Source organism: Mastomys coucha, unplaced genomic scaffold (genome assembly GCF_008632895.1).
Source record: "Mastomys coucha isolate ucsf_1 unplaced genomic scaffold, UCSF_Mcou_1 pScaffold18, whole genome shotgun sequence".
NCBI classification, from domain to species: domain Eukaryota; kingdom Metazoa; phylum Chordata; class Mammalia; order Rodentia; family Muridae; genus Mastomys; species Mastomys coucha.
Window position 1 is genome coordinate 18,146,716 of NW_022196900.1, and position 8,633 is coordinate 18,155,348.

Below are 8,633 nucleotides of genomic sequence, written 5' to 3' on the forward strand. Positions count from 1 at the left end.
CAGAAGAGGGCGTCAGAACTCATTACGGGTGGTTGTGAGCCACCATGTGGTTGCTGGGATTTGAACTCCTGACCTCCTGAAGAGCAGTGGGTGCCCTTACCTGCTGAGCCATTCCACCAGCCCCCGACATCCCAGTATTCTAAAGGCAGGCTTCCCTTCAAGCTGTATCTCTAGAGAATTCTCTAAGATTATCCTCACAATAGAGAATTCTCTAAGATTATCCTCACAAAAGCAAGGGACTTTCACTATCTCTGTACTATAAATGTCAAATAAGAAAAGTATTGAAAGGGATAGAAAAATAGTAGCGATGATGATGATGATGATGATGATGATAAAGAATGGTAATATCAGTTAGCTAATGGGACACACTAGTTTGTTCTTTCATTTAATTCCCAAACCATCCCACAGTGTAGACAATACTCTCATGTTAAGGGAAAGCCAATTTTTAGACACATTAGTAAGATGTTCACATTCTGGAAGTTATAAGTTGGACAGCATAAATTGAGACATGTTTCACATTTTCCCAAATACATTCTCTTTGGTGTGGTTGTTGCAATCTGGAAGTTTCCCCTGGGTTTGAAAATGACCATCTGTGATTCTCAGTTTATCATATTCTTGTTCTGTCTGTTTTGTTTTTGTTTTTTTTAAAGATTTATTTATTATTATAAATAAAGTACACTGTAGCTGTCTTCAGAAGCACTAAAAGAGGGTGTCAGATCTTATTATGGGTGGTTGTGAGCCACCATGTGGTTGCTGGGATTTGAACTTAGGACCTTTGGAAGAGCAATTGGTGCTCTTACCTGCTGAGCCATCTCACCAGCCCTAGTTTTTGTTTTTTTGAGATAGCTTCTCTATGTAGCCCAAGCTGTCCTCAAACTCACTCTGTAGGCCAGGCTCACCTTGAACTCAGAGGTCTGCCTGTGTCTGCCTCCCGAGTACTGGATTAAAGACATTTCCCACAATGCATGGCTCGTTTGTTATGTTCAAATTTTGTTTTAGAATATGATTTATTAACATTATCTTATGAGTATGAACATTGTGCCTGCATGTTAGTCTATGCACCATGTGTATGCCTGGTGCCCAAAGACGTCAGAAGAGGGCATTATTGGATTCCTGGAATTGGCTGACAAATACAATATGGGTGCTTGGAACCCAATCCAGGTATGTTGCAAGAAGAGCCATTTCTCTTAACCACTAATCCATCTTCAAAGAGAAGCTGGAGAGATAGGCTTTGATATGGGTGCAGGAAATCAAACTTTTGACATATAGTTATAAGCTTTTGCCTTTAACAGCTGAACTATGCCCCAGCCCTGTAATAGTCCTGTACAACTGAGTTACATGCTAGAAAATTCACCTGTCAGAGATCATAGCCAAGTGATGTTAGTACCTACACAAGGTTGTTTAATCACCACTACTATCTAATCTAGATCCAGAATGTTTCAGCAATCCCCCACCCCTAAAACAAACAAAACCCCTAGATATTCATTAGCAGTCACTGTCCTCTCTCCTCCTCCCAGACCCCCAAATCCACTTTATGTCTCTCTAGGCATTTCCACTCTTAGAATTGCATTTAAGGGGACTCGAGGTTTATACTTACTGTGCTTGTGTACCTTGTGGAGCGGAGGTGGGCTGTGCACAGCCCAGTTTCAATGCAAACAGAGGAGAAGTGCAGAGTGAAGGAGTATTTATAAAACCTCTTAGAATAATATAGAGCCAAGCCAAGCCCCAAAGTAACCCACTGGGAAGGACTTCATGGCCTAGCTTTTGAGGTGGACACACACAAATACTCATCCGTGTTATTGAGTGTGCTCACACTTTGCACAGGTGGTCTTGGGTGATGCCCACAGCTCTGTATCAGGCACTGACAAACAACAGAGACAATCCGGCATCCATGGACTGAGCGGCCTGCTTGGTGTCACATGGTCACCGAGTGGTGGTCCGGAGGGTCCCAGTTAGCACTGCTCCAGAGTCCATGCTCATGTCTCTGAACTCCACATCTATCACATCCACTTAATTCCAATCCAAGAGGATCTGACAGTGTCTTTTGGCCTTTTGAGCACCTCAAGAACATTGTTGCAGAGACATACATGCAGACAAAACACCCATATGCATAAAAAATATGAAGGAAAAAATTTTAAGTGACTTCATTTGTTTTAATCAACTGGAAGAGCCCAAAGGAGAGACAATGTTTTAGCTGGACAGCCTGGTGGCACAGCTATGATCCTGATACTAAGTGGCTAAGGTAGAAACCAGTCTGGACTAAGCAAATCCTGTCTTTAAAAAGATAGAAATGTTCCGTGGGAGCAGCATATAGCAAAGCATTTACAGTGTGCCATTTGGCTAATTAGAAAAAAACCCTGAATAGTCAGGCTCTGTGGGTAAAGTCCAGGTGTAAGCGTGTGGTGGGAGAGATGCCAGTTCTGGGATTGCGGCTGCAGAAGTGTTGCCGGGGGGGAAGGGGGGGAGAGTGGTTCTGGAGAAAATAGATCTACAGCAAGATCTGTGACAATTCTTTAGAGTGTGCTTGTAGGGTCTCCACAGTCCTCTTTAGAGGATATTTGAGGCCAAAAGTATTTTCATGATACAGTGTGTTAGTGTGTTGTGGTTGCTCTAGTCTGGGTGGCTGCTCACAATACAGACTTACTTCTCAAGTTCTAGATGCTGGGAAGTCTGGAGAAACCCTGTTTCCTGGTTCATAGACAGCTTTGGCTTGATGTATCCTCAGACAATAGAAGGGGAAGGCACTTTTCTGAGGCCTTTTTTCCCTGCCCTTTTAATGAGTGCACTAATTCCATTTGTGAAGACTCTGCCCTCATAATCAGATGACCCTGCCAAGGCAATAACTTCTAGTCATCACATCAGAGATTCAGTTTGCAACATCTGAATTTTGAGGGGACACAAGTACTCCATTCGTGGCAAACACTAGGGCATTACTTGACTTTTTAACGAAACTGACATGTGCACAGATGGCATAAAAACAGTGTTGTTTCATCCTGTAGAACTTTAATACAGATCAAGGCCACAGCTCTACACTGTATGCTTTGCTCATGCATCTTGTACTACCACAAAATCAGTGTGAAAGAGAAACTTACTGGCTTCACTCAAGGATTCACTGGAGAGATGGCTTGGTGGTTAAGAGCATACACTGCTCTCACAAAGGACCCAAATTCAGTTCCCATTCCTCACATGGGACAGCTCACCAATGCCTGGACCTCAGCAAGAGAGGACGTTCTCTTTTGACTCTACAGGCATCTGAACACACACACACACACACACACGCACACACACACATATGCATACATACACGCGCGCGCACACACACACACACACACACACTGTCTTAAGGTGAGAGCTGTTCTTCTAGAACCTATTTCTGTTTGAAGGATCTGCTGACAGGCCAACTGTGGTTGCTCAGATGAGGGGAATTGGCAGATATTTTTCTTAAAATGAACAAAATGAGCCCGCTGTTTCAAGGAAAACAACTAACAGTATTTGTTACAAATGATCAAACCCATGTTTTCAAGCATGAGTGGGAATTTTGGAAAATTTGTTCCTGCCATGGCAAGCTTGCCGATGACAATGCTGAAATCCTTACAGACCTGCCTGATGAATGTGGTCACTGGATGGACCAATGGGATTTTTGATGCTGTGTAATCAACCAAATGACACAACATTTGGAGGAGCCGCAGAGGCAGGGACCAGAATTATCTACATGATCTTCCCATCTTGTTATTGTTTTATTCCATTCCCCTTGTTTTTCTATACTTTCAACTCAAAAATGTTTACTTGATGCAAAGTTGCTGTTATGGACTGGGCTATGGATCTTTCCAATGTCACATGTGGAAATACTAACCCAGACTTTTTTTTTTTTGTAAGCCTAGACAGAGCTAGAGTCATCTGGGAAGAGAGAACCTCAATGGATACCACCATCAGATCATTTGTAGAAATGTCTGTGGGGCTGCCTCCATTCCTCCTTCCTTCCTTCCTTCGTTTCTTCCTTTCTTTTTTTGAGACAAGGTTTGACTATGTAGCTGTGGCTGCCCTGGAACTTGACAAGGATCCAGGCTGGATTCGAACTCACAGAGATCCACCTTTCTTCCCAAGTGCCACCAAGCCTGAGGGGCATTTTCTTGATTAATGATGTGGGAAGGTCCAGATCGCTGTGGGTGGTGCCATCTCTGGGTACATCCTGGACTGTATACTAAAGCAAGCTGAGCAAGTCTCAGAGAGTAAGCCAGTAAGCACTGTTTCCGTGGCTCCTGCCTCCGTCAGTGCTTGCTTAAGTTCCTGCCCAGACTCCCATCAAGGGTGAACTGAAGCTGTGAGAGGGAAAGCACTCTTTCCTCTAAACTGCTTTTGGTCAGTGTGATTTGTATATGTTTGGCCCAGGGAGTGGCACTATTTGGAGGTGTGGTCTTGTTGGAGTAGGTGTGTCACTGGGTGTGAGCTTTAAGACCCTCATCCTAGCTGCCTGGAAGTCAGTATTCTGCTCGTGGCCTTCAGATGTAGATCTGGAACTCTCAGCTCCTCCTGCACCATGCCTGTCTGGATGCTGTCATGTTCCCACCTTCATGATAATGGACTGAACCTCTGAACCTGTAAGCCTGCCTCGATTAAATGTTGTCCTTATGAGAGTTGCCTTGGTCATGGTGTCTGATCACAGCAGAAAACCCCTAAGATAGCCAGTGTTTTATTACAGCAATAGAAAGCAACCTGAGACAGCAAGGAGGGAACTATAATCAGACATGACTAGGGTCCATCCTGTTAGAGTCCAAGAATTTGTGACATAATCCACTATGAAAATCAAGGTTGAGCCAGCAAAAGAATCCTTATTCAGAAACTGATTTATCAGGGAGATGGCTGGGTTCGGGACCCAAATTGGGTCAGTGGGGTGGGAGCAGGACAGAGCAATCTCTTAAAGCCAAAACAAACAAAAAAAACAAAACAACCCCCCAAACTCCCAAAACAATACCAAACCAAAAACCCCCCACAAATTAGGTGGGGTAGCGGCAAGGGGAGAGGCAACCAGTCGGGTACATTCATATGATGTATGTTTCCCACCATTTTCACATCTGGTACCTTAAGTGGGTGCCAGTCAAGTACTTCAGATGGCTTTCTTGATAACTTGGCCATGGAGACCAGCCAATCAGAGCCTCTTTAGCAGCGGCTGCGTTTCAGTCCTGACCACGTGCTAATCATAGGGTGAGATGTTGTGGTCTCAGTTCCTAGGACACCTGGGGCTCAGTTTCTTAGAAATTAGTATAAAATGGAGACTGTATACAAGATGAAGTCCCCATAGCTAAGGAGACCCCCCAACAAACCCTTGTAACAAACAGAAGGGCATGTGCATGTTGAAAGCCACACAGGGACAGAGTGGGACCCATCTGCAGGGCTTGCACTTTCAGCTCAGACATTAAGCCTGCAGAAAACTGAGAAAATGAGTTTCAGTTATTTAAAATGCTTGGATTCTGGCATTTTGTCTGCTATCCCTAGAAAGTTAATGCAGTTGTTTATCTTCTAAGGACACTCGATTCTTGGAACTGCAGTTGTCAGGGGGCAGGAGGGTGGTCAGGGGGCAGGAGGGTGGGCGTTGAGGCAGTGACGAACAAGCTGGACTCCATCTGAAGATCAGTAGCCAATTTATTACAAAGTCAAAATACGTTTGTTTCTGTTTACTATAAAACTTGAGACTAACTGTTCCTTGTCTCATTTTCTGGAATTTGACATGCTCCACATCCTAGACCCTTGCCCTTCACTCTCAGAAGATAAGCCATTTTGCCAAGTTCCTACATAACCAAAATTCCCCTGGAAGTCTTCAGCTCTTGTAAACCCCCTAGCCTTGGAGTTTTGGGGGCTATAAAAATTCCACATCCGTGCTTGGGATTGAACTCTCAAATCCCAAATTTAGGGAGAGGCAGTCACTGGATCAGCTGCTATATGGTGCACATAGAATGAGATATTTGGGTCAGTGGTCTCTACTTTCCTTCAGTGAGATTGACAGCAGCAGTCCCCAGCACACCTAGACTTTAACAGTTTCCCTTCTTCCTCAGCTACGCTGGCATACCTACAAACCCTTTTCTCCATGCTAGTAACACAGACACTTCAGGTTCGGAGAGAAGAAATTTGATTGTGAAGTCTCTGTGCTACCAACATGAAGACTTTTCCCCCTCTAATTCTTGAGATGATAATTATAACATTTCTTGATTTCCTTTCCTCCTTCCAAACCTTCCTGTACACCTCTCCCTGTTCTCTTTCGGATTCATGGCCTCTTTTTCACTAATTGTTATTGTATGTGTATACGTATTATAATACAACCTGCTCAGTCCATATAATGCTAACACAGGACCTTTTAAATAAAATACAGAAGAGCCAGATGTGAGTGGCACATACCTGAAATTCTAGTATTTGGGAACCTGAGGCAGGAGGAGCTGGAGGTTGAGAACATGAAACAAAGAATCTGGGCATTGTAATGCCAGAGAACCCAGAGACTCGCCCCAGGAACAGAATTGTCTGAGAGTGGCGGGTAAAGAAAGTCTGCAGTACTGCTGAACTCACTCTCTCCCTCCTTCTTACTAGGAACCAGTGTCTACTGCACTACGAGTTGCTGTTCCCAAAACAAAACAAAACAAACAAGCAAAAAACAAAAACAAAAAAACAAGAGAAAAGAGGCACGAGTTCACCTGTGTAAATGAGATGTGGGCCATTACCTCCTAAGGAGTGGGGAGCATCAAGCCAGTAGGAAGAACGTAAATTTATCTTGTTACCTAATGAGTACATTTGAAAGAGTGTTAGGTTTTTCTGGCTTCAAATCTTGTTAGCTTTCTAGAGTAGAGGCAGGCAGGCAGCTAAGCAGCAACCGCCACCAGCAGCTCTGTCATTGTCAGTCATTTGTGGTTGGTCAGGCGCATTCTGGTAGAAGGAGAGATGAAAGGTCAGCTTAGACTTGCTGCAGTGGTTTGAAGAAAACGCCCATGGGGTATGTATAGGTATTTGAGCGGGTGTTCGCCAGTGGGTGGCGCTGTTTGGGGAGGTTTAGGAGGTGCAGCCTTGCTGGAGGAACTAGGTCATTGGGGATGGGCTTTGAGAGTTGAAAGCCTGAAACCACTTCCTGTGTGCTCACTTCTTGCACTTGTGCTTGGTGATGTGATTGCTCAGCTTCGGGGCCCTGATGTCACATCTGTTGTTTGTTGGCATACCATGATGGACTCTTATCTCTGGAGCCACGAGATGTAAACTCTTCCATAAATTGCTTTTGCTCATGATGTTTTATCACAGCAACACACCCGTATTGGGTGTTAAGCTGAATACATGCCAATCTGTCCTTGAGCTGACTCCTCAAAGAGTAAAAAACCCTATTTGACATATGCACAATGGAGGGTATGCAAGCTTAAGACTGTGGGATGCACAACTCAGCCACAGCATATATACAAAGTTATATACAAAAGTCTATCTGTCAATCAGGATAAGGACCTATCCCGTTCTTGCCCTGGGGTACTAGGCCCTCTCCTCTGCCTAGGCTCACAAGAAGTTATGCCAGTCATGCTCTTACTTGAGCTTTCTCCATTCTGTGGAGTGTACTGTATGCTTTTACTTTCACTTTTAAATGAATTATATTTTCATTACTGTTTTTCTGTGTTTTGTTAGACTGTCCACAAAACAGAGTCTGGGCATTGCAATACCAGAGAACCTTGAGATTGCCCCAAAGAACCCCGAGACTTGCCCCAGGAACAGAATTGTCGGAGACTGGTGGATTGAGAAAGTCTGCAGTACTGCTGAAGAACTCATCCTCTCCCTCCTTCTTACTTGGAACCAAAGTCCACTTCCTGCCCTGGCAACAACTGAGAGATGAAGAACACTTGCCTTACCATCCTATTCAGTCCAACAGTGTGATAATGTATCATCCTGGGAAGGAACTGGCTACCTTCTTAGGAACTTGTTCCTCATTCTGGGCACATAGCAAACCTCTCTTTAGCAGGCTACTTTGCAGTCAAGCACAGTGGTTTTCCTGCTGTTATTATTTTGGCTACAACTATGTAGTCCTGGATAAATCAACCCTTCCATGTTAGACTCTCTATGCCCTTTTCTCCTCCCCAATCTGGGCAGATAGGCATGGGCTAGTAGAAGCTGCAAACTTAGGGGACAGCTTCCACTTAGTGGGAACATCACAAGCTCCTATTGTGGCAAGGGACTGAGATATTTGGGGTTTTCCTTTTAGAATAATTGTCGTACCCACACTAACATTTATTCTCATTTTACAGGTGAAAAAGTTGAGTCCAGGAGTATTTAATTTAACCAAAGTCTCACAATGAACACATTCTCTATAAACTTGAATTGCTTGTGTTTTATTGGGATTGAAAGGGCAAGAGTGTCAGTGGGATGCGGTGTGTGCACCTGTGTGCACATATGCATGCGTGTGTGTGCGCGTGCGTGTGCGCGCGCGCACGTGTGTGTGTGTGTGTGTGTGTGTGTGTGTGTGTGTGTGTGTGTGTATGTGTGTGTGTGGTGTTGACAGCCCATCAGTGTTTCTGGGCTCTATGGACCCTGAGATGCTCTGCACTTTAAGCAGAGACTGAGCAACATCAACCCAGGTATCACGTTGTACTCTAGTCAAGAGACAGAAGACTTTATTTCTG

The 8,633-nt window shown here is 44.3% G+C and overlaps 1 long non-coding RNA gene across 2 annotated transcripts in view; it reads left to right on the top strand.

The window, feature by feature from the left end:
- The window catches only part of LOC116096058, a 10,796-nt gene extending 2,469 nt beyond the window's left edge, over positions 1–8,327 (top strand). For both annotated transcript variants that reach the window (XR_004120820.1, XR_004120821.1), the window contains exon 4: positions 7,645–8,327. This is a non-coding gene — a long non-coding RNA (uncharacterized LOC116096058). The remainder of the gene's footprint in view (positions 1–7,644) is intronic.
- Positions 8,328–8,633: the final 306 nt, after the last annotated feature.